General features: G+C 40.3%; 1 pseudogene; it reads left to right on the plus strand.

Annotated features, from left to right (window-relative positions):
• Positions 1–24,295: 24,295 nt before the first annotated feature.
• On the plus strand, positions 24,296–27,002 carry LOC113932605 (annotated as a pseudogene).
• Positions 27,003–27,552: the final 550 nt, after the last annotated feature.

A 27,552-nucleotide genomic window follows, 5' to 3' on the forward strand; every position in this document is an offset into this window, starting at 1 on the left:
TTTCCTCATTAATATAAATTGCTTTATCAAAGACAGTGGAATTTTATTTTGTTTTCACTTTTAAAGTGAAAAATGAAGCTAAGAAAAAATTGAGAGGTATGCTTTGAAACTCAGTGAAAGAGAAAAAAATGCCTACAACGATGGCTATTATCATTATTATTATTATTATTATTATTATACTTGTGGGTGTAAAGCATACATTAGGCACTCATAAATCACCTAGGAAGTCTCATAAACCAGAGACTGAATGGAAGATAAGAAAGTGGGCAGGGAGTACTGACTTTAAAACAGGGCTTTAACCTGGGGTTCATATTTCCCCGCTCCTCCAAGGGATCCATGAATAGAATTCAGGAAATGAATGAACTCGGAGTGGAAAAAAGATTGCATCTTGATTTTCACTCACCTCTGAAATGCAGCCTTTCCTTCTATTATAATTGTAGGCATCACTCTCCCCTAATAGGAGCAGCAGTCAATAGGCAGTGACTTTGCCTTCTGTGAAAATCACGGCTATTTTATTTTTATTTTTTACTGAAGTATAGTTGACACACAATGTTACATTAGTTTCAGGTGTACAACATAGTGAACTGAAATCACATGGTATTTTTCTTTCTCTGACATTTCATTTAGCTAATATCTTCTAGGTCCATCTATGTTGTCACAAATAGCAAGATCTCATTCTTTTTATGTTTTTATGGCTAAATAATATTCCAGTGTGTGTGTGTGTGTGTGTGTGTGTGTGTGTGTGTGTGTACCACATTTTTAAAAATTTTTGTTTAAATTTTAGTTAGTTAACATACAGTGCAATATTGCTTTCAGGAGTAGAATTCAGTGATTCATCACTTACATAGACAGTACCTGGTGCTCATCACAAGTGCCCTCTTTGATACCCATCATCCATCTAGCCCAACCCCCACCCACCTCCTTCCATCAAACCTCAGTTTGTTCTCTATTGTTAAGAGTCTCTTATGGTTTGTTTCCCTCTCTTTTTCTCCACCTCCCATATGTTCATCCATTTTGTTTCTTAAATTTCACATATGAGTAAAATATGGTATTTGTCTTTCTCTGACTTATTTCACTTAGCATAACACACTCTAGCTCCATCCACATCACTGCAAAAGGTAAGATTTCATTCTTTTTGATGGCTGAGTAATATTCCTGTGTGTGTGTGTGTGTGTGTGTGTGTGTGTGTGTAGCACATCTTCTTTATCCATTCATCAGTCAGTGCACATTTGGGTTCTTTCCATAGTTTAGCTATTGCTGATAATGCTATTATAAACACTGGGTGCATGTACCCCTTCGAATCTGTATTTTTGTATCTTTTGGGTAAATACCTAGTAGTGCAATTGCTGGATCATAGGGTAGTTCTATCTTTAACTTTTTGAGGAACCTCTATACTGTTGTCCAGAGTGGCCATACCAGTTTGCATTCCCACCAACAGTGCAAGAGGGTTCCTCTTTCTCCACATCCTTGCCAACACCTGTTGTTTCTTGTGTTGTTCATTTTAGCCATTCTGACAGGTGTGAGGTGGTATCTCATAGTAGTTTTGATTTGTATATCCCTGACGGTGAGTGATTTTGAGCATCTTTTCATGTGTGTTAGCCATCTGGGTGTCTTCTTTAGAAAAATGTCTATTCATATCTTCTGCCCAGTTCTTAACTGGATTATTTGTTTTTTGGGTGTTGAGTTTGATAAGTTCTTTATAGATTTTGGATACTAACACTTTATCAGAGATGATGTTTGCAAATATCTTCTCCCATTCTGCAGGATGCCTTTTAATTTTTGTCGATTGTTTCCTTCACTGTGCAGAAGCTTTTTATCTTGACAAAGTCCCAAGAGTTCATTTTTGCTTTTGTTTCCCTTGCCTCCAGCAATGTGTCTAGTAAGAAGTTGCTATGGCTGAGGTCAAAGAGGTTGCTGCCTGTGTTCTCCTCTAGGATTTTAATGGATTCCTGTCTTACATGTAGGTCTTTCATACATTTTGAATTTATTTTTGTTATACCACGTCTTCTTTATCTACTCATCAAATGACGGACCCTTGGGTTACTTCCATATCTTGGCTATTGTAAGTAATGCTGCAATGAACATAGGGGTGCATACATCTTTTTGAATTAGTGTTTTCATTTGCTTTGGAAAAATACCCAGTAGTGGAATTACTGGATCATATGGCAATTCTATTTTTAACTTTTTAAGGAAACTCCATACTGTTTTCTACAGTGGCTGCACCAATTTACACTTCCACCAAAAGTGTGAAAGAGTTCTTTTTTTTCCACATCCTCGCCAGCATCTGTTATTTCCTGCCTTTTTGATACTAGCCATTCTGACAGATGTAAGGTGATTTCTCATTGTGGTTTTGATTTGCATTTCCCTGATGAATAGTGATGTTGAACATATTTTCATGTGTCTGTTGGGCACCTGCATGTCTTCTTTGGAAAAATGTCTATTCAGGTCCTCTGCCCATATTTTTTTAATTTTAATTCCAGTAAAATTAATATACAGTGTTATATTAGATTCAGGTGTACAATATAATGATTCAGCTAGTCTATACATTACTCAGTGCTCATCATGATAGGTATACACTTAATCTCCTTACCTATTTTATACATACCCCATACACCTCTCCTCTGATAACCATCGGTTTGTTCTCTATAGTTAACAGTCTATTTTTTGGTTTGTCTCTTTTTTTTCTTTGTTCATTTGTTTTGTTTCTTAAATTACACATATGAGTGAAATCATATAGTATTTGTATTTCTCTGATTGACTTATTTCACTTAGCATTATACTCTCTGGATCCATCCATGTTGTTGCAAATGGCAAGATTTCATTCTTCTTTATGGCTGAGTAATATTCCATCACACACACACACACACACACACACACACACACACACACACACACTTTCTTTATCCATTCATCTATCAGGGGACACTTGGGTTGTTCCACATCTTGGCTATTGTAAATAATGCTGCAATAAACGAGGAGTGTTTTCTCTTTTCTTTGGGTAAATACCCAGTAGTGGAATTAATGAATCATATGATAGTTCTATTTTTAATTTTTTGAGGAACCTCCATACTGTCTTTCAGTGGCTATACCAGTTTGCATTCCCACCAACAGTGCACAGAATTTTTCTCCATATCCTCACTAACACTTGTTGTTTCTTATGGTTTAGATTTTAGCCATTCTGACAAGTGTGAGGTGATATCTCATTGTGGTTTTGATTTGCATCTCCCTGATGATGAGTGATGTTGAGCATCCTTTCATGTGTCTGTTGGATCTGTATGTCTTCTTTGAAGAAATGTATGTTCATCTTCTGCCCATTTTTCCATTTTTTTTAATTGTATCATTTGGGTTTTTTGGTGTTGAGCTGTACATATCTTAGATACTAACCCTTTATCAGATATGTCATTTGCAAATATCTTCTCTCATTCAGTAGGCTGTCTTTTAGTTTTAATATTTCCTTTGCTGTGCAGAAGATTTTTATTTTGATGTAGTGCCAATAGTTTATTTTTGTTTTTGTTTCCCTTGCCTCAAAAGACGTATCTAGAAAAATGTTGCTATGGTCGGTATCAGAGAAATTACTGCCTATGCTCTCTTCTTTGAGTTTTATGGTTTCAGATTTCAGGTTTAAATCCTTAATCCATTCTAAGTTTATTTTTTTGTATGGTATAAGAAAGTGGTCCAGTTTTCCCAGCATGATTTATTGAAGAGACTGTCTTCTCCCCCCAAGTATATTGCTGACTCCTTTGTCATAGATTAACTGTTATAGAGTAAGAGTGGGTTTATTTCTGGGTTGTCTATTCTGTTCTATTGATCTATGTGTCTATTTTTGTGCTAGTTCCATATTGTTTTGATTATTATAGTTTTGTAATATATCTTGAAATCTGGGATTGTGATACCTCCAGTTTTATTCTTTTTCAAGATTGCTTTGGCTAGTCAGGGTCTTAGTGGTTCCATACAAATTTTAGTATTGTTTGTTCTAGTCCTGTGAAAAATTCTATTGGTATTTTGATAGGGATTTCTTTGAGTGGTAGATTGCTTTGGTAGATTTGCTTTGGGTGTAGATTGCTTTGGGTGGTATGAAAATTTTAAGAATATAATTCTTCCAATCCATGATCATAGTACATCTTTCCATTTGTTTGTGTTATCTTCAATTTCTTTCATCAAAGTTTTACAGTTTTCAGAGTACAGGTCTTTCACCTCCTTGAATAAGTTTTTTCCTAGGTATTTCATTATTTGTGGTGTAATTGTAAATGAAATTATTTTATTAATTTCTCTTTCTGCTACTTTGTTGTTAGTGTATAGAAATTCACAAATTTCTGTATATCATGGCAATTTAAATGTCACATTATAGTTGATATAATGTTGCAAAATACAATTTACAATCATCCCAATTTTGACATTACAGGAGCTATTAGACCCACTTCAAGATCTGGTTATTTAATGCATTAACAAAAGACACACAAAAATAAATACACTCTGTGCCAGGATAGTTGCCTAACTTAGCTCACAGAACCTCTCTCCTGGAACCTTCTATCCTCAGCCTTCAGACACAAAACAGGTGGCATTCCATTCCTACACTACCCAAACTCTTCCATACCCCTTAAAAGTGAGGGGTTAGGAACAGAGGAGCAAAAGAAGAGGAACTGGGAAGGGGTTTAAAAAAAAAAAAACAAAAAACAGACAATAGTGGTACGTATAGGACAAAAAGTAGTGAGTAAGTAGGAAGAAGAATCAAAGGCAATCCATAAATCCTAAGAGCTGATAACATACACTCTCCTCAATATTGTAATTGTCCCCACCATCCTCCAACCCTGTTCTATTTCACCGTGCCCTGTTCCCTTCCCTGTGCGCAAAGTTTAATCAGGTAGAATAAGGCCACTGGACAACAGAGGAAGAAGACACTATCATACAGTGCTCCCCAAATGCCAGACCCCTAAATGGGGGCTGTTCTGGGCAGAGCTTTTACAAGGCCCCAGTGAACTGAGGAAATTAGTAACAAGATACTGAGTATGCTACAAACTAATATATACAATTTTGAAGAATGTTTTTTATTCTGAAATTATGGCTTTTTTATATTTTTTAAATTGAAAAGTCCTTTTATCAAATAGTACTGGTATTAGATTTGTTTTGTATTTTAATATTCTTACTTGGCAGTATAAAGTATTATAAGCACTGTGTCTATTCCCTAATTTTTAAAACTATTTTTATTGCTCTATGAAATACACAAGGCTGGGAAGTACTACCTTATGCATTTTGTTTTATTTACTCCTTTCCTTTTAGAGATGAATTCCAAACAAGGCAATGTGACTCCCACTCTAGAATGTGGGATTAGAAGCACAAGCATCAAAGCCAGGTTTTGAAACCTGGGTTTGACCCCTGGTTCTGCCACTCTCCACTTTGTGACCTTGGGCAAGGAACTTGATTCCCCCCAAGCCTGTTTCCACATCTGTAAAGTAAGAATCATTTTTACCTTATGAGATAAAGGATAAATTGAGATAATGAATATAAAAGTACTTTACATATTACCAAATAAAGTCATTATTATTACTATCATCACCATCATTATTTTTACTATTGTAACTCAATATCCCGTGGTTAAATGGCAGAACTTGGCTTCCACATTGGGCTGACTCCCTGTCCAGTGATCTTCAAACTATCATTTAGTGAATCTATCTTGGATTGTGTTTTCAATTTAGCTCAAGAAACATTAACCACTTATTTAATATCCCTGCCAAAATTGTACAATCTGACTCTAATCATGAGGGAACATCAGACAAACCCAATCTGCGGGACATTCTAAAAAATAACTGACCTAAATTCTTCAAAATTATCAGTCATGAAAATCAAAGAAGGGCCAGAAAACCATTCCAGATGTATGATTCTGGATTGAATCCTGGACCAGAAAAAAAAAAAAAAAAGGCATTGCTATAAAAAAACATTATGGGAACAATTAGCAAAATATAAGATCTATAATTACACTATAGTACATCATTGTTAAATATCCTGACTGAATATTCTTCTTAGAAAATATATACTGAAGCATTTAGGGGCAAAGGGGCATGATTTCTGAAACTTGTTGTTAAATAGTTCAGAAAAACGTATATGTACGTATTACAATATGTAATATACATTTGGCATAATTTCTAAGCAATTCCCTACTTGGGACTCTCTTCTATGAAAAACCTATGATTTCTTATTGTCCCTTATTAAATGAGGCCTAGCACAGAAACTGGTAATTTTTTTATATTCTCCTTCTCACACACCATTAAGAACACAATGCTCATCATATGTGTTGCAAGTGAATTTTCACAACTTAAATAGAAGACTTTACAATTATTCTTGTTGAGTTTATCCTATTAAATTTTATGTTTTTGTATATATGGAGAGAGAAACAGAGAGAGAGAGAAGGGAAAGAAAGAGAGAGACAATGATAGAACAAATTTTGCAAAATGTTAAATGCACCCATTCCATGTAAGGCACTATGTCTGATGAGAATACCTGATATTAGGTAAGACTTTACTGCTTATAACATACTTTCACATGACTTCCCATTTGATTGGATTCTCATTGAATTCTAAGCGAAGTACAATGAAGCCATGGCTTATGAGGGTGGGGTGGGGAAGAGGGGTCTAAAATTTTAACCAGGAAGGCAAAAACTCATAAACAGTTTTAAAATATTTTCCTCCTAGAATACTCTTTATGTTTACCATTTTATCTTGTAAACACAAAGGATTTGGTCTTGTGTCTGGGGCCAGACTGTGACAATGATCCTATTCTTTGACCACTCTGCTCATTTATTCAGAGTATACAGACAGAGCACAGCAAGGTTCTCTGACTGTGCGAGGTACACCAAGGAGACAGAGAGCCCATATCTCCTATCATGCACCAGATCTGAGGTTCTCTCCTTGAGTAGAGTGTTCAACACAACTGCTCACCATGTTTAAATCCCTCTGTCTCCCTCAATGAACTGGTGTGGTTTTGCTGAGAACATATTGTTGAACTGGACAGTTTGATGGGACTCAGATAAGGTGGTGTGCAGGATTTGATTAATTGTGGCTCCGAATCTGTTCTCACTTATTTCCAAGAGCTTTCCAATGTGACAAATGCCAGAAGCAAAAAAATACATTTTCCAGATTCTAGTTAGGGGGCTGTAAGCCATCTTCCTGCTACTTTTTCTGTTTTCTGCAGACAGAGATTTCAGTGTTGTCAGCACCCAGGCCCCACCTTTGTGGATGTTGAGAGGGGCTTGCGCCACCGAGATCACCAGACTCCACATTCCACTGTGATTCCCCAAATCAGCAGGAGTAGCTGCTGCTTCATGCTGTCTTTCTGGTCTCTAGACCTATGCCATTGTGTTGTGAAAGTCAATGGTTGTAGCCTCTGGCTGCCCTTCCCAACAGGAGCAGAAGTCCTCATTTCTCTTGTGGGTCAGTTCTGCAATGTCCTAGGAGTCATTCTGGAGGCTCAGCCTAGAGCACACTCCTTCTACCTCTTCCAATAATTTTGGAAGCCCCGTCTCCTATATTAATCCACCTTCTGTTTAAAATACCTAGGGTAGTTTCTACTTCCTGAACTGAACCCTAACTGATGTTCCCCTGTCTCCCAGACACGAGACAGGCTACAAGAGATTACAGCGACACAGTGCTTGAATAAAGCTCTCATACAATCACATACAATAGCTGGGATTTAGTGCACTTGGTCCATGGACACAATGCTGACTTTGGACCTCTAGACTCTTTCTACCTTAGATTACATGGTCCTAAAACAAGAGATGGCACCTCTGCACAAACTAGGTAAGGGTGCCTAACAGTAACCAGGCTCAAAAAATAGTAAATTTTCAATTATTATTCCATGGCTTTTCTTCAGGAAATTAAAGCAAACTTCCCTGCATTATCAGTTCATTTTTTTACTTCCTAAGGCAAAAAAAAAAAAAAAAAAAGAGGGAATTGCTCCAGACAGAAATGAATATAGGTGATGTTAACTCTCCAGATTCAATAATGACGAGTAGGGGTAGAAAACACACCGCAGGAAATTTAACCAGGAGAAGGGGCTCAAAACCTAAGTATCCATAAACATATACAGCCTCTATTTTACCTCTGAAAAGATAAAAGGAGAAAAGATAGGTAGATAATGAAGAGAGTTAACATTTATCTGACATAAAATGCTCTTACTCAATTTTCACAGCAAACTTAAGAGGGAAGTACATTATTATCACCTGAGTGAGGGGACCAAGGCTCAGCTGAAATAATCACTCAAGGTCATACAGCTATTAAATATCCTAACTCAAGTGGAGGCACAAGTATCCTAGCCCAGGCTTCTGTAATGCCAAAGTCTATCCCTTTAACCACTTGCAAAATAATGCAGCTCTCCACAAGGTGAATGATTGCCAATATTCTTTCCACTCCCCAAAATAGTGTTTTCTAAGCTGAAATAGACAACCATTGATTAAACCCAGCAGCCCTCATTAATCAGTTTCTTGAGTGAAAATAAAACAGCAGGTTCCAGCATTTTTATTCTTAGCTCCCTTAGGAGAAAGGAGAGGAAAACGGAAAGGAAGGAAATTAGCATCAAGATCCAAGATGACGGATTCAAATCCATCCTTTTGCCACCCTAGCCAGCAGCCCATGGATTCCCTCCCATGTATCCTTCCCCCAGCTCTACAACACCAGAACTCCTGTGCCTCACCCTTGAACCCCTGCAAGGTCTCCATTCTCTATAACCATGTATTCCTCCACAGTGAGTAAAGGCCATACAATTTCATTTCCCTAATCTTAACAATGAGTTTTTCTGCAACAGGAACTGGCTAAAATTCTCCGTTTAGAATGACAATAGATCTGCCGGGAGAGCCCTCTTACTGCCTCACCTGCCCCTTCTGTCCAGGTGGCCCCTGCTACTCTTGATGACAGTGCCAAGGTTCAGACACTCCTCCCGCCACCACACAAACAGCCAGTGATTCATTCCTAACTGTCACCCAAGCCTCCACTGCTCACTGTTGCAAAAAGAATCTGTGAATCTCTGGGAGTTGCAACCTTCCCCATTTTTCTTTTTTGCTGATAAATTCTGGAGAGCAGGAGGGATAGCAGTAAGACATCCATCATCTTGTGGGGTTTGCAGGCGGCTGGCATGACGATTCTCAGCCAATATAACTGCAAGCTGACTTTAATCATGGTCTGTTGATCTCAGCTTCCAGGAATATTGCCTTGATACATCATTCTCTTCCTTTTCTAAATGCTCTGAGGAAGGCTTTCTGAGTCTCACCATCTAAACCCCGGGGAGGAGGGAGGAGGGGATGCATAGAACCGTTATTTCCTTTGCAAGGGTAACTGGAAAACAGTTGGATCTTAAAAGTCCATAGACCTTAAAAGAAGATAATTTAAGCTAAAATCTGAGCACATGAAAGTATTTGCAAATGTTAGGAAAATCTGTGCCAAACAAATGTTCCATCTTGCTGAATTTCATTGATTTCTTCCAATAATGTTCACTGAGTATTTCCACATTTTCTAAGATGACCCTTGGATTACCAATAAGGCTAGTTGCTTTTTATATAATTAAAAATCTGGCAATCTGAATTTTAAGCCTTCCTAAAAATTTCACTTTCTGCAAAACTAAAACTCAGCCGTTTTAAACATCATTCCATGATAATTAAAACTTTTGATTAAGTGAGGGGATGGCTTAGAAATGGTAAGCTATCGTCCCCTGCATCTGACAGTCTACTAAGACAACCCTGACATTTGCATTTGGCAAATGCTACGACCAGTGCCTCCAAATATTTTACACATGTCCCTCAATAAAAAAAAAAAAAAATGTTACACATGCTTCCTGTATGCTAAGCAGAAATAACAGAGACAGAAACGTGTGTAATGGCTCAAATACACAAAAGTTTATATCTTGGCCCTGTAATAGCCTGAGGTGGATGTTCTTGGTAAGTGAGTGGTTTCTCTCCCAGCAATGTTTCAGGATGCAAGCTCCTTCCATCTCGGACCCCCATCATCCCCTCCGTGCCGCCCCCCCTGCCCCGGGGCCATTTTCTGCATCTAAGCCAGCTGAAGAGCTAAGAATACAAAGGAGGCATGCCTGCTTCTCAAAAACTTTGGTCCAGAACTGACATATATCACTTCTACTCACCTCCCATGGGGAGAACTGGTAACAGCTACTTATGAGGGGTGTGAGAAAGTTGTCTATGGCTGAGCAGCAACTACAGCTACAACCATTCCCAGCTACAACTGTATAATCTGGAATGAAGGACAGATTTCAGTGAACAATTAACTATCTGCTATGACTCACAGTTTCTTCTTTCTTTTATTTAGTCATTCTTATTTATTTATAAGTGGTATGCAAATGTGTATATACAAAACACATGGCATTAATATGCAGATTATAAAGCATATGTGGAAATAGATGTTTAAGAGGATGAGAAGAAAAAACAAGTTTAAATAGCAATTTTAAATGTTCTTCCTGCAGCCCATTGGATCATCCCGTGCCTCTCCTGGTCAAGATTCACACCCAAAATTCATCACTCAAGACTCTAGAAGGTCCTGGGAGTTAGCAAGTGTTTTTCTAGCAGAGTTTTAAGAAATGAAGGACATCACCCTCCCCCTAGTCTTTCCTATCTTTAGATGGCAACACACACACAGCTACTCAAGCCCCAAACCTAGAAATCATCTTCATTTCTTCACTGCCCTTTACCTCCATATCCAGTACCCAGCTGGTCCTGTCCACTTACCTTCTCAACCAGATCCAGAATCCCCAGTTATCTCTCAACCTCCTTGACTCCCACCCTATCCTAGACACTGTCATCTTTTATCTGGACCTCTATAATAGCATATTGTCTTGCAAATCCACCTTCCATGGGATAGATGGTACCATCTTTAAAACGTAAAAAAAAAAAGATTCAGTGACTGCCCTGCAGACTCCCCAATGGGTAGACATTTCGAATAAAATGCAACCTCCTCATACAAGCTTACAAGGTACAGCAAGAACTCAAATATCTCCTAAATACTGTTAAACGTTATATGCTTATATGGGTAGTAAAAAGAGGTCTGAAAAAATACATACCACGCTGTAGGTTTAGTGTTAATTTGCCCAATGGCATCTTTTATCATTGAAAACAAAGTTATTTGCATTTTGTAAAGAAGAAGAAAGGAAAGAGGAAGAAAATAAAAAGAAATGAAGGATATTTGCTTCCATGTAAATTCTACTCTAATGACCAGATCCGTTACTTTTATTACTATTTTCCCCTTCTGACTCAAGCAGATTCTAGCCTACATGCCTCACAGGAGGTTAGCAGCAAGAATAAACAGAAAAAACACTTCCTGGCTTGCTTTTTTTTTTCCCCTCCCAAAAGGCAAAAACCCATAGAGGAGAATCAGAATTTGATCAGAGAAAAAGGGCATCAGAGGAAAAATGGGGAGGGATTTCCCTCTGAGAAAAAGAACTGGTCTGTGTTAGGAAGAGAGACAGGTCAAAGGGATCTCAGAGGAAAAGGCCCTGTGCCACCTTGAGGAAGCTGGGAGATCGGATTCTCACTCAGGGCTCCCAGATTCTTCATGGGTTTCAGCCCCAAGTGCCAAAGAGATCTTGGGGGCCAAAAGTGGCAGCCATCTCCATGGAACTAGTAGAGATAATTGTTCTACACAATGTTGGCCCTGCATAAGACAATAGAATCTTGACACAACCTCATGGGAAGTAAGAGAGGTGAGCTCAAAATGACAAAGGCTAAATTTCCTGTCAGTCCAAGGGGCTGAGTGTCCAGAGCCAAAATTAAGTTTATTTACAGAAACAAAGGAAATGTCATATTTCTTGGATACTTTCGTTTGTGCCCTGAGATTTATATCCACTAGCTTCCTGTATGAAAATATGCAAAGGATTTATCATCTTCATAAATTATCTCTGATTCAATGTCATTACTATAATAATGTCACTCTTACTCATGTGCATTCCAATATGCTCTTCTGGGGCAGGAGGTTGGAGTGAGAGGGGAAAGGAATGGAATCATGCACAATGCTGGTGTTGTCCCAGAGAATGTATCTCGTGCATGCTTATCAGGTGGCATACATACATTTTGGTGGGCAAAAGACAGAGAACCAGTGTTCTATGCCTGTCTCATTCTGACTTGATTACAGTTTATTGCTTGCATCCCTAACCATGTCTGGTATAGAACCTCGAACATAAAGAGATGACATAGCACAGCAGGGGCTGGACTAAGACGATCTGTGAAGAAAAGCTCTGCCGGCTCAACAAGCCATGTCATATGGAGCAAGTTTCCTAATCCTTCCATTTTCTCATCTGGGGATAATAATATTCTTACTCCACAGGGTTATTGGGAAGATGAAACGTGATCATTTTAAGGTGCTTAGCAAAGTGCCTGTCACGTGGTAAGCTCTATTAATGGTAATTGTTATTACCAACTTGTATTACAGTAGGCATTTAAAGATGCTGAATGAATAACTGAATGACCTATCTCAGCGTATTGAGAGCAGAAAATTCCCAAAGAAATATGGAACTGGCCAGGTGATCCTCCACTTAGGTGCTGCTCTGGGCCAAATATGGCCACACACTTTGTTTTTGCTACTAAAGTACATACCTCTGGGCACACATCACATGTCCTGAGGAGGTGGTAAAGTACTGCACGGAGTATACTGTCTCAATCAATTGGTGATCAATCGCTGACACTGGCAAGAACTTTGGCCACGACCAAGAATATACTTTGTCGTGTATTTTCTTCCAGAAATGCTAACTGCCTTCTGTGGGAATTGCAATTTTGGACTCAGCATTAGAATAAACCAATTTCAGGAATAATGGGAAATCAAGAAATCTGTATCCTTCTGGGGATGTATTTAAAACAATCCTCACCCAGTAACTCAGCAGAGCAAACAGTTGGACAGTAGCCATTTTAAAATGCTCAAATTTTAAGAAACAGTGTTGATAAATACCTTTCCAAATATTCTCTAGGAAAGCCTCTGCAATGAAAGGAAAATGATGCATGTATGTTGAATGGCTCTGTGTTGCCTTCCCACCACAATTCAAAGCAAGAATCACAAACATGTCATATTTTCGCACATCTTTGGGCCTTTGCCCATGCTGTTTCCTCAGCCTAGAATGTCCTCCACGCCCCAGCTCATGCTATCCCAACCACCCCCCCCTAATCCTAGCAAATCACAGAAATATAGCACAGAGGTTAACAGCACGGTTCAAATCCCATCTCTATGTTTCCCCAGCTAGGTGACCTTGGGCAAGTTATTTAACTTCTCTGTGAGTCAGGTTCCCACGGGGATGATAACTGAACCTAACCTTATAGGGTTTTTGGATAATTAAATAGGTAAATATATGGAAAATGCTTAGAATGGGACAGTTCATGGAACATAGTAAGCACTACATAATTTATGTCATTCTTATCCTTCAAATCGTAGCTCCAGCTTTAAACCCTTGGGAAGGTTCTTTCATTCCCTCCTGGGCAGAGTTACACATTTCCTCCTCCATGCTTGCCCTAGTCTCTGCTGTAGTATGTATCACATTCAACCATCGGTGTGTGTATGTCTGCCTTGCCACTATGCACAAATAGGAGGAATGCAAACACCAACACGTTACCTTGAGAGTCTCCAGGCCTTCCAAGAGAGCCATGAACATGACAGATGCACGGTAAATATAAGGTTAACATATGAATGCATTAATTAAATGTTACCTGAGCTTTCTGAGTTTCTCATGCAGTCAGTATGTTCCCATCCTTGCATGAAACTGTTGAGTGATCCCTGTGGCTGGGCGTGCCTCTAAAAGCCAAACGAGGTAAGGTTCTGAGCTGCCTCAGAGTTTGTACACTAATCATTGGCATCATAAAAATTCATCATTAGCACCATTAACAGAGTGGACTGATGTGATCACGGAGACAGCAGAAGGACTCAGCCCAGCACATGGCATGTCTCTCGATGAGCTTTAACATTTCCCCCAGCTGCTCTTCAGCCCTGCATTCCTCCAGCACTGCTGGGACAAGGGACAGGTCACAGTTCTGAGGGGTGATGCGAGAGTGCTTAGTCACAGTCTATCTGCCAGTGGAGAAAAGACTTTGGCAGGAATGTGATCTGAGGAGACGCTGAAAATAGCAAGTCCATCGCAGGCCAAGGGAACTTCCTCTTGTGAAAGTGGGAAAAAGGGATTGATGAAAGAAGCTGCTTCCTGGCAGAGGGAAGAAAACATCCTGTCTGAGCTGGACTGAGAGAGAGGAATCAAGGAATGTTCTGGCTGCCTGGGGAAGGCAGGGAAAGCACTAGATTTGGAATAAAAACAATCAAGTCTTAATGCTTCCATTTGGTAAGCTTTCTCCTCTTCAAAATGGAGAATCAAATGAAGAAAACTTTAAAGCACCATATAAACGTTTAAGACACGATTCAATACAGCAGGAAAAGGCTCCCTCATACACCAACTCCCAGAAGGGGCTCCCACCTGAACAGAGGCCTCTCCATCTTCACTCTAGGGGAAAGAGAGAGGTCTCTGCCTCCTGTTCACTTAAATTAGCAAGTTTTAAAGAAGTTTAGAAGGACACTACGTTTCAAGGTTTCCTTGGGATAAAACTTTTTATTAGGAATCTGCCTTTGCTTTATTGTTTTTTTGGGTTTTGGCCAGTATAGCTTTGAGATATATGAAACTAAACAGTGTGATTTATGGCCTACGTGGAGTTTTCTTACCTTAAGAGCAAACATTTACAATGCAAATAGTGGCATGCCTCCAGCTAGCTAGAACTGATTTTGCACATGTCCTCCCAACCCCATGTTTTGTGACATCACATTGGTAGCTTGAAATTAGCCATGGTGGGAGTATTTCACCCTGGCAACTGACAAATGCTGTAAATTAGAGGGGGTTTTTTCTGCTCCTAAAGCTGGCTTGCCAACACAACATTCACTGAGCCCAAAAGGCCTCAAGAGTCCCCCAGCCAACACTTTCCACTCCAAATGCCACAAAAAGATGGCTGCAACCACACACACAAACATTCGATGGGAAACATTACAGAGATACATCACTATGCAGATAGAAACACAAAAACAAAGTGAAAACCTTGGTAAATTAATTGTACATTCCTACCACACAGGGTTCTGACAATGAGGTGTCGAGTTTTTTTTAAAACTGAGAGTAACTATAATAGGCCAGAGAATTTTGAATCAGCCTTATCTAGAGCCACAAATGAATATAGTCAAAAGACATATTACAGCTGGAATGCAAACATCTCAATTGCACACTAATATAATGATGGAATAACCCACTTATCAAAATAGGAGATCTGTCACTTGTCCCAGTAAGAGAATGTAGTGTTGCAATTATAATCCCGTAATGGTCAAGTGAATGAACAGTCTTTGTTTCCTCCTACATGTTTTATCTATTCTCTTAACGTTTAAATGGACTGTTCCTTTTCTTTTGGAACTTTAAACATTATGCTATGTTCCTAAGGCTGGCAATTGTCATAGGAGAAGCACAGATTAAGTGCTTGATGGTTCTCAGAGGCCTTTTTCAGAGCACGTTTTGACTAATGCTTACACACACCCTCTAAAGTAAGGTGCACCCATTTTCAGAGAAGGAAAATGATTTCATCATGATAGTAAGAGCTGTGGACTCTGCACCCTATTGTCTTCATTGCTACTGACCATTGGAAGCTGAACATCATAGCCGTCAACACCACAGCCATTAGAATGATGACCAAACTGCCCCTGCTTCTTTCTGTCACTCTTACTGTTGGACAGCTCAGGACAAGAGCTTGTCTCATGTCCACATACTAAGTCTCATGTCAAGATTTCAAGTGAACCAGCATCTGGTCTTCTTTTGGCGTCTGTCATAGGATGAAAATCCTCCACCCAGCAAGACTCTCAAAATGGTGGCTTCCCTAAACAGAAGAGAGTTCAGATTCTGGACAGTAGATATTATTATTATTATTATTACCATTACTATTATGGGCATCTATCCTATTCATGGCAGCTTATTATCTTTTTTGAGTCTTCCTCCTATATTTGGGGAAATATTCAAATCATGAGTCATCACCACTCCAACATAGGAGTCAGAATGCAATCTGCAATCTTAGCCTAATTCAGGCACATGGATTAGTTACTGCCCATCAGGGACCCCATCATAAGCTACTGATTCAGAAGTAAGCAACAAAAGGAAAGAGGCTCTACATGGACCTTCCATTTTTGCATCTTCACTGGTGAGGGGGAGGCAGAGGTGTCTGGTTTTTTGTGGTGACTGTTTCCCAGGGATTACAGTAGTATCTTTCTGACGTAGAAGCAGAAGCTATGGAGCAGCAAGAGTTTCCTATCAGATCTGTGGCTTGGTTTGGGGTATTGTACGCCAAGACTTAGCCTCAAGCCAGTTTTCCAGTGCACTCAACAGTTCTGTGAGCCACCTGATATTTTTTTTTTAAGATTTTATTTATTTATTTGACAGACAGAGACAGCGAGAGAGGGAACACAAGCAGGGGAAGTGGGAGAGGGAGAAGCAGACCTCCCGCCAAGCAGAGAGCCCGATGTGGGGCTCGATCCCAGGACCCTGGGATCTTGACCTGAGCCGAAGGCAGACGCTAAACGACTGAGTCACCCAGGTGCCCCCCACCTGATATTTTTTAAATAAAATGCTTTTCCATTTATTCAGCAAGAGTCATCCTCTGTTGCTTAGAGAACTCTGACTAATACAGGAACTCTAATACAATTATTTTTCCTATTTCTCAGGTATGGAAACTGAGCTTTAGGAGGTTAAACTGCTTACAATCACAAAGTTAGTCAATGAGAGAGCAAGGATTAGAACCAGGACTATCATAACCCAAAGCCCACCTCTAAATCAGAAAGATTATACCACAAGACCATAAAACTAATGAATCAGAATTGAGTTGTTGCTATTTTTTTAAGTTAGAATAAATGATAGAGCAAAACCCAAATCTTCTGACCTGATGTGCTTTCCATGGTCTCTCATCCTCATAATCCTGCCACATTTTTGCTTTATATATTTTGAGATGAGTTTTTAACTGTAATTGAATTTAAGAATATTATACAGGGAGGAGGTGACCGATTGTTTCTTGCATCCCACACTTTCCTTGTGTATTCAATGTCCATCTTACCAAAATATATTCCTTCGTAGCTCTTTCAGCAAGAGTCTATTTTTAAATTATTTATCAGAAAATGCCTTTATTTTTTCCTCATTCTTGAATGACAGTTCAGTTGGATATAGATTCCTAGGTTGAACATTATTTTTCATCAACACTTTGAAGATATTATTTCATTGTTTTCTAGTATCTGTTGAGGCTGATAAAAAGTTTACTACCGATCTACTTGGCCTACATTTGTGATTAATCTATGTTTTCTAGTTGTTTTACTACTTTATTTTTCTTTAATAGTCTGCAATATCAGTCCACTGTGAGGTTTGTTCTTAGTTATCTTGCTTGGGACATGCTTTCCATTCTTAGGACCCTTATCTTTCATCAATTCTGGAAAACTCCCCATCATGACCTCTTCTAGCATTGTCTTAACCTCTCTGCAGAGTAAATTGCTACTGTCCTCTCATATCCACTGTTCTCTATTTCCTTTGGGAGAACTATCACTTTTTTTTTTTTCTGGGAACATAGATAGAACCTCTCCCTGCCTCCCTAATGGGTCTGTGATAGAAGTGCTATGTGTATCTTCTAGATAGTGCTTTTAAAAGACACAGGCAGCCATGACCCTTTTCCCTTCCTTGCAACCCCTCTCCCCACCACCGCCACCCCTGCTTAGGATGTAGACCCAAGGACCAGAGCTAAAGAAACCATGTGGGATCCTGAAATAGAAGCCACAGATTAAAATAACAGAGCTGCTTACTAGCCCTTGGCCTCTAGACTGTTATATGGGAAATAAATTTCTATCTTCTCTAGGCCTTTATATTCTAGGGTCTTTTTTTTTTAAGCAACTTCTATTATATCTTAGCAATTATACCTCTGTTCTCTCTACTCTCCCCTTTCCTTATGCCTTCCTTAGGAATCTTTTTTGAGTCTTCCTCCTATATTTGGGGAAATATTCAAATCATGAGTCATCACCACTCCAACATAGGAGTCAGAATGCAATCTGCAATCACAAATAGTGTGTGTGGATGTGTGTGCACGCACACATATACACACGTGACCCCATTCTAACCTCCATTTCTCATATTCATGTTCATATTTTTCTACCACATTATTTCTCTGTGCTACATTCTAGATGAATGTAGTCTTGGTTCTTTCTTACAGTTCACTTGTTCACTTCAGAAGTCTAATGTGGCATTTAATGGGTCCCTTTGAATTTCTAATGTCAGCAAATACATTTTTAATTTCTATACTTTATATTTGATTCTTCAATAAACCTCCTCTTTTTCCATAATAAGCTATTCTTTCATTCTATTCCTTCTTTTATGTCTTTGACATTCAAAAGACACCTATATCATAACCTCTTTCAGATTTTTTAAGTTAGCTCAGTTTTGGGGTAACTGACTTTCCTGTTTATTTCCAGGTTCCCCATCAGGGTGATTCATTTCCTCATTTGGTTTATAATTTTTTATTAACACTTCATCTTCAGCAGGACCAGTTATCCCAATGGATACCTGTGTGATAAGTTGTAGAAATACCCCTAACACAGCAGTTTGTTTGTCTCTGGTGAAATTCTGAGGTTTCAAAGGTCCTGGACCAGTTTTTATGGTAACTCCTCAGGCTGAAATTTCTATATCCCATATGTTATATAAATTTGAATCCTACATTAACTCATGGTAAGCCCTGGGGGACACTTACATTTTCCCACCAACAGCCCCAGATCAATTAAAGCTTCCTTTCTTCTTCCCCACAACAGTTGTGAATGTTTCCCCAAGGTAGTTACAGTCAGGTAGTTACACAATCCCTTCATGGATGAGGCACCATCCCCCCCATCCGGCCTCCAGGGTTTATTGAGAAAACTCTGTCATGGAGTTGTCAGATGAAATACGGAACACCTGGCTAAATTTGAATGTCAGATAAACATTTTTTAGTATAGATAGGTCCCATTCAACTTTTGGAACATACTTACCTATATATTGAAAGTGTTCACTGTTTATCTGTACTTTTATTTATTTTTTTAGAGAGAATGTGCATGTGGGGGTGGGGGGGGACAGAACGAATCTTAAGCAAGGAGGGCTTGATCTCAAAACACTGAGATCATGACCTGAGTCAAAATCAAGCGTCTGACACTTAACCAACTGAGCCATCCAGGCACCCCTGCATCCTGTACTTTTAAATGCTAAATCTGATAACCCTAGTCACAGCGCCCTGCCTAAACTTGGCCTTGGGGCCACATATCCTGTCCCTACATGGCCTCAATATCTGAGCCTCCAGATTCTAGGACCTACATGTAGCTCCAGCCACGTTAGCTACAGTTATCATACTGGCTCTGAGTTCCTTTTTCATACTAAGAATAAGACTATTATCCTTACTTTTTTCAAGACTGGTTATATATAAATATTTGACATTTCTGCCACATTTTATCTAGGCTTTCTATGTGGCAGTAGAGGGAGGGAAGTCTTGTCCATGTCCACTCAGGCTGCTATTTGTCACAAATATTTCAGTTGAGCACTATACTATGCCATCCGATGGAAAGCCTGGAGCACAGAGGGTTAATTCACCCAAATTAATTGAAAGAGGAGGGAATGTGCAGAAACAAGTCCTTACAACTTGTACTCTGGGGATGCTGCTCATTTTGGCAAAAGGAAGTTTTCCTACAGGATGGATTCTTCAAGAGAAGCAAACATGTCCCAGTTTTAGCTAAGGTTTGGCTTCCCAAGAACCTGGGTCTCCAAGGATTTCCCCTCTATTTGGGAAGCATAGGAAAGGCAGTAAAATTCTCACTTTACTGCACTTTATTTTCACTGGGCCAACTACGAGATGAAAAGCTAGATGGGAAGGTAAAAATAGAAAATTATTAACTAAAAGGGGTTGAAACATGTATATTTTAAGACCTTAAATTAGTCAAAATCTAGAAAATGGAAGACACCAAGTCATCGGATGAGAAAATACAATGCTTTTGTGTTGAAATCTTTCAGAGGAAGGCCCCTTTCAACACAGTTCTAAATAAAGTTCTCAGAATTGAAGAAGAGTATTTTCTTCACTTTAGACAGGGAAAATCCCCTGGACCAAAAATTCCAAAATCCTTCCCAGATATTTTCTGATGTTTTTCAATAATTCCACACACACCCCCCCCCCCCCATGGTTTCCAGGCAGGGCCTAATTTAGCCTGGACCCAAATAGTCAACAAAGATCTCAAATCCAGGCTTTTAACATATTCTCAAAATGAAATTTAACTTCCTGGTTTTGTATTCTCTGGGTTAAAGGTACTGATTTCCTCAAGATAAGCATTTTTAGAACACCACAACTTTTGAAACTGTTTTGGTACATCTATACTTTTTTTTTTTTTAGTATTCCGTAAGTCCTAAAAATCGATCCATGCCCTGGGCTTTCTGCCCCCTGACAGGCTCTGCTGCTAAAAATTCATGTTGTATAAGCCTTAAAGAGTATGCATACCTCTCATTATCTCCTAGCTTGATGTGAGTTCATGAAAGTAATGTACACAGGAGTTATATATAAATCATAGAAAAATGGACTAATGCTTCTGAAGCTTGTCTCTTGGCCCAGAACTTCTTTGCTGCATGGGATCTGCCCCTCAAACCTATCTCCACCATCTCTACCTCCACCTCCACCTCCTAGGTCTGTAGGAATCCTCCCAGGACAGGTCTACTCCACTTCAGGGAAACTCAGTGGTTGATGACAGTCCAAATTATGACCCTCCAGACTTCCAAAACAAATCAGAGAACCATAGGATTTTTAATACATGTTTTATTTCAGAGTAAACCATGTAGCCTGGAAAACATTTGGAAATTTCACAAAAGCATAAAGTGGAAGTAACATATATCTTCACCATTGAGATATGTTTCTCTGCATAAAACATGTTTCACAAAAATGGAATCATACTCTAGGAGCTGTAGAATTTTCTTTTTTTGCTTATCTATATATTGTGACCATTTCCCATCATATTCAATGGTTTTGCATGGTAACACTGTAGTGACTACACTTTCCATTTTTACAAATAATGTTCATTTATTTTGTTATTCCTCTATTTGGGAGCATTTAGATTGTCCCCAGTTTCTCTCAACTCTGTGATAACGATCCTTGTTGAAGAGTTATTCTTGCAGTCAGCCATGATTACATCGTTAGGATAAATTCCCAAAGTAAACCTGGTAGACTGAAGAACAGGCACATCTTCAAGGTCTGAGGTACCCACTGCCAAGTTACTTTTCAAAAGGTTTATCAGTCCTGCCACTAGTATACAAGAGTATCTATTTACCTGCTTCAAGGAGTCTTGCATAAACTAGTAAGTGATTATCTGTCATGCAAAAGTACTTTTCATTAACGAAAAGAATTTACAACATGATTTCTGTAAACACAGAACTCTCCTAGTCCAGTGTAGAACATCATTCAATTTAAAATATGATTTTAAGTTTCTGTGGAAATTTTCTGTAACACAATTAATAGAGAAAATAAGTATTTCTCTGTTTGATTTTTGTTTTAAATGGTGAATGCCACCTCTCAAAGAACTCTTTCCCTTTCTGCCCTCATCTAGACTGAGAAGAGATACCAAAGTACAGTACAGTTATTCTGCTGTTCATCCATTCTCTATTTCGTATTCAGTTTCCCATCATGCACCGGATAAACACGGCAGCCCTGACATGACGAGAAGTCTTCCCTGAAGACTACAGCCCACACTCATCCATCCCTTCACTGAACTCCTATTATACTTATTGTCTGTACCACACAATTAGCACTTTATTATATACTGTCTTGTTCTCTAATTGTCTGTACCACACAATTTAGCACTTTATTACATTCTGTCAGATTCTGTAATTGTGTCACGAATTTTTGCCTTGTCTCTCCATCTAGATTACAAGCACCAGGGTGGCAAGGGGTGCTGTCTGGTGCTGCTCTGGCATTCCAAACCCTGCCCTAGGAACAACAAAGTGGGCTTTCGACAAATGCTGAGTGCTTCACTGTTGGTGGGTGAGTTGGGAGAGGGGTAGATGGACTTTGTGATGGGCTCTAAGTAGGTGGAGCTATGGCAAACAGAGACAGGGAAGGCGCTGAGTGGCAAGAGGCTCTGTGCTGTGGTCATTCCCACCACTCCCCTTCAGTTCCACCTGCTCTGTCAGCTAGCAAGTCATTTAGTTTCCAAGTTTTTCTAGGTACATAGAACAGGGAAACCAAAACATTTGACCATACAATACCGATGAGAATCACATGTTTTTCACTGTCACATTCTCCAACGAGCAAGGCACTGCTCTGCAGAGAAAGAGGTCATGCTTTAGAATGAGAGAGACTTCTTACCACCTGGGTGACCATCCACACATTGTTTAACACCTCTCTTTAAAATTAAACCCTTGTTCCTCATCTCTGAAAATGATTCCAATGACTGTGATTATTTGTGATACTGCCACTGAGTATCCAGAAACCTGTTGGAATATTCTTATTTTTTCTAATTTCTACAAATGCCATTCCTTGAGGTAAGTGTTTAATATTGTTATTATTACAATAAACATAATTAGTACCTCTGTTAGTCTCACACGCTAGTTGAAGAGTGTCTGCCCTGCCTGTGATTCATGGGTTTGCTTCTCAGAGAATAAAGTCAGGTAGTTACACAATTTCTTTATTTTTCTTGGTCGAAGAGTCATTTACACTTAGTGGTCTATCACATGACATCAGACTTACTTCTAGTAAATAATAAGAGAGGAAACACCCAATATCCAGCATTAGCAGATCCATGCCTCAGTCTGTCACTTTTACCTCCACTGTGAACATTTAGGTGACTGGAGCACTGAGTTAACCACATTTCTCTGAATTTGGGATGATACATATAAAATGTTCTGTCCCTGTATGTCATCTGCCTTTCCCCTTTCTGATCAATATGTTTTGCCATACTGTACCCTGTCATGTTTTTGTCCTTGTTTTTTCAATTGGCAGGTGCACAATATGATGTAACCAGTCAAACAGTTGTTCAACATGCTACTCTCTCAAAACAAGACCAATGCAAGCCTCTCCCAGAAGTGCTGCGCTCCCCTGAGGACCCAAGGAGCCCAGAGAGTGTTGGATGGATATTTTGTAGGGTAGGAGATGCCCCTTTAAGAACAGCTCCCCACCCGGGCACCTGGGTGGCTCAGTTGGTCAAGCGACCGCCTTCGGCTCAGGTCATGATCCCAGGGTCCTGGGATGGAGTCCCACATCGGGTTCCTGGCTCAGCGGGGAGCCTGCTTCTCCCTCTGACCCTCTCCCCTCTCATGCTATTTCTCTCTCTTTCTCTCTCTCTCTCTCAAATAAATAAATAAATAAAATCTTAAAAAAAAAAAAAAAAGAACAGCTCCCCTCCCTGTGTGTGTGTTGCCTGGATGTCCCTCTGGTAAAGATGAGAGGTTTTCTTTTGCATATCTTTGCAAAATGACTGTGTTTGATTATTCTTCAAGGGATATTTACCAAGGTCTGCCACGTGACAGGCAGGAATGGGGTGCTGGCCATACAAAGATGAAAACCACACAGATAGGAGCTCATACTTGAGGAGCCAGCAGTCAAACGGGGAAACAGACTTGCCAACAGATAATTACCATGCAGTGAGATAAGTGTGCATAGAACATGTGTGGCCAGCCCACCACAAAGGATCAAATTTGTTTAATAAATCTAAGGAAACAGTTGACCTGGTTAGAAGTTGCTTAGACTCAAGGAAGCCACTGCTTAAAGACGGTTTTGTGGCAGCCTTGGGTGGAAGAAAGGAGGACAGGAAGGGAAGCCTTGGGGTGGAAAGGAAAAAAAGGCCTTGTCTCCAACTTTGGTTCCCTGCCTTGGCTCTGTAGGCTCATACCTGAGCCCTGTGCAGGCAGACCCTTCAGACGGGGAGGGAGGGGGCTCAGGGAGACACTGAATACACGTCATGCTGCTCTGGGGCTTGGGTGACAGAATGTGGCAAGGCAGAAGAGAAAGGACTTCTCTCCACACCTTTAGGCACCAGGAGAGAGCAACCTTGGCTGAGTGGCTGTGGCTGTGGCTGAGAGGAGACACTGCCCCCCAGTGGCTTCACAGCAGGGGACACCAACAAGGAGCTCAAAGCAGAACAGCAAAGGATGGAAGGGGACCCACAGCAAGTTATCACCCTGCCCCTCAGACCAACCCCGGGTGGGGGAAACATGGAGGCAGGGGTGGTTCTGCATGAGGCAGGCGGAGGCACAAACCAATGCAATGTGAGTTATTACCATGATTACAATAACCATGACCATGCGGGCTGATGCTCAGGTAAAAGACAGGGAAACGCAGGTTCTCCACACACAAGAGTCATGTGAACACACAAAAAAAACACTTATTTTCTGGTCTTGAGAATAAGCAGAGCAATGTCTATGCTAGTTAGTAATGGGACTGAAGTCTGGTAAGGTGGAGAGACAAGAGGTGCGGGATAAGTAACAAAAGAAGATTCAGACAGCAACGCTGAGGACCAGGGGTGGGGACTGAGTGCTGGTGTAAGGGGGTCAGCCAGGGGAGCAGAGGGGTGTAAGCAAAGCTCTGGGTGGGGGAGCTTCCTGCATGATGGCACTAAAGAGAGCAGCCCTGAGTCTGTAGTCAGACTGGAGTCAGATGACTAGACAGAAATGTCCAGATCCACATTCTAAAAATATGACTTATCCCCTGAGCCAAACAAAATTAAATTCGATCTCCGAGTCCATGATTGAATAGAATTCAAACAACGAGAACCACCACCAAACACTGTAAACAGTACTAAAGGGCACACTGAAAAAGAAGTCTCTCCAACCTCGATCCTCTCCCCTCCCAAGAGAAATGGCTGAGGATAAGCGCAAGTTGTTCAACTGTTTACAGATTCTCTAGATTGGTAAACAGCTGCTGCTTGAAGCCCCCTGAGTGCTGCCCCCCAGAATTTCAATCAGCCATTAAAGAGTTGCAGCTTGGATACTTGAGGATCTGCAGCATGCTTTCAGAGCTAAAGCCAGCAGCCATCCCTTTCCCCAGCACTGACCCAGTTGGTAAATATTTGAATATCACTGTTATCCTCCTAAATAACATACCTACAGATACAGGTGCCTCTCGACACACACCTTTTTTTTTCTTTTAATACAAATGGAAGAATTGAATAAATACTGTTCTGTACTTTGCTTTTCTTTCTTTTTTTTTTTTAACCTAGTTGGCCCACCTTTAAATGTACGGCCAAATATAGATTGTAGGCATTTCTTTCAGAGTTGACATAATTTAGCTGTAACTAAGATACCTAACCTGAGAAACAGAGCACAGGAATAACAAACTTTAGAAAAACTTATGAGAACTTTGGGGGAGGACCAGAAGAACATGGTTGATGGGGGCAGTAGGAATAACATGGGAAGCTGAGTCTGCTAGTCCAAGACAGTAGCGCCCAGATGGCTTGGGCGGTGGGTATGAGGAGGGGCAGGACCAACAAAATTTACCCCCAAACCCCCCAGAAGCCATCTGAGCTCCTGTCCCCTGCTACCAACTGACAGGAGGGGCCCAAACTTCCCTGAGCCCAGACTGTTAGTGCTTGAGTTCAGCTATTACCCAGAACTGAAGCAGCCTTGGGTGGAAGCAAAGGAAATCTCAAGTTGCGCTTACCTCACTGAATGTGTTCCAGGGAGTTTTCCCTTCACTCAAAAAAGACATAAAATGAAAGTTCTTCATAAATGAGCTAAAATATATTTCTCCAGAGAGCTCCATCTTCACGTCAAATGCTGAAAGGAAGCACAGAGTTATATTCATGAGGGAGAAAATACCTATAAACTAAACTTGAACTAGATTTTTTTAAGCATCCTCTACATATCAAAAAGTCAAGACCACTGAGTGTACTCTTTTCATAGCCATATTTATCTTCAAAACCCAAAGAACTAGTTTCTGAGGGACTGAATTTTCTATGTCTGATTTCTGTGTGATTTTCCATACATCATTTTTTCATTATTTTCATATTGAGACAGAGATTACAGAAGCATGTTTAAAATTGAAGATGTCCGCTCCATAGATTTTTGGGAAAAGGAGGCTAGGGAAAAGGGGTCAGAAAAAGATTACCTAATATTTTTATTTTTACTGATATTCCCAGAAACTTTCAGTTGGGGAAAGTCATTAAACGAGAAAGCAATTTCTGCTGACAGACTGTCACCTAGTGGTGAGTTTTCACCTAATTCATAATATGACCAGCTTCTGAGCTCTGGCGTGCTCTTGGAAGCCATGTTTATTTCTCTTTGAGATCCCTGGGGAAGCCTATAGAGTGCTGTCGCAAGTAAAACAGACTCACTTGGGAGAAAGGCTCTTTCCTTTCTGTCCAGCGGCAGCCATCAGCTCAAAGGTAGGCCAAGGTGGGCACTTACAAGTACTTCCAGGAGCTATGGAGGAAGAAGCAGTCCGATGAAATGTGCTTCTCAGGGTGTGCTGCTGGGAGTACCGCCAGCTCTCTGTGCTCCACAGGGCCCCCCGCCCAACCCGGCCCAATAAAGCGCGCAGGCTGGGGTACAAGGCCAAGCAAGGTTATGTCATATATTGGATTCGCGCGCGTCGTGGTGGCCACAAATGCCCAGCTCCTTAGGGTGCTACCTACGGCAAGTCTGTCCATCATGGTGTTAACCAGCTCAAGTTTGCTGGAAGCCTTCAGTCTGTTGCAGAGGAGTGAGCTGGACGCCACTGTGGGGCTCTGAGAGTCTTGAATTCTTCCTGGGTTGGTGAAGATTCCACATACAAATTCTCTGAGGTTATCCTCATTGATCCATTCCATAAAGCTATCAGAAGAAATCCTGACACCCAGGGGATCACCAGACCAGTCCACAAGCACAGGGAGATGCAAGGGCTGACATCTGCAGGCTGCAGGAGCCGTGGCCTTGGAAAGGGTCACAAGTTCCACCACACTATTGGTGGTTCTCGCCATGTGTCATGGAGAAGACGTAATACTCTCCAGCTCCACCGTTACCGCTAATATAAGTAATGTTTGTAAAATTCTTACCTAATACACAATTTAGGACAGTCATGTCTGCTTAAAAAAAAAAAAAGACTCATTTGTGTGCCTTCTAACAGCCTAATGTTCCTCTAGGCAATACCTAATACAAGCTGAACATCCTTCAAAAGGAAGTTCTGCCTCTGTAATTATTTTAATATTGTCAAAGAAGACCTGCCAAGCAAAATCAATATTAACTTCCTTTTCGGTTTTCAAACGATGGCACCCTCATAATTCTCCCTTGCCAATCATTAAACTAGGCCCAAATTTTCAGTGTTTTCCAATTATTATGGGGTGATAAATCAATGTGGGGATCCCATTGGCATGTCAGACCATAGATACAATCCAGAAAAAGGGACCCAAAGTCAACAACAAGGCAACATCCCCCAGATTTAATGCAGTCAATAATCCCTTCCTTCTTGCTCTCAGAGAGGTACTGCAGGCCTCTTTATCCTCGGTGCTCCCTAGTTCTCATTCTCTGTGTTGACACCATCCCTCTTGGCCACAGGGCGCCTGACTCTTGTATAAACAC

This window comes from Zalophus californianus, chromosome 10 (genome assembly GCF_009762305.2).
Source record: "Zalophus californianus isolate mZalCal1 chromosome 10, mZalCal1.pri.v2, whole genome shotgun sequence".
Classification (NCBI taxonomy): domain Eukaryota; kingdom Metazoa; phylum Chordata; class Mammalia; order Carnivora; family Otariidae; genus Zalophus; species Zalophus californianus.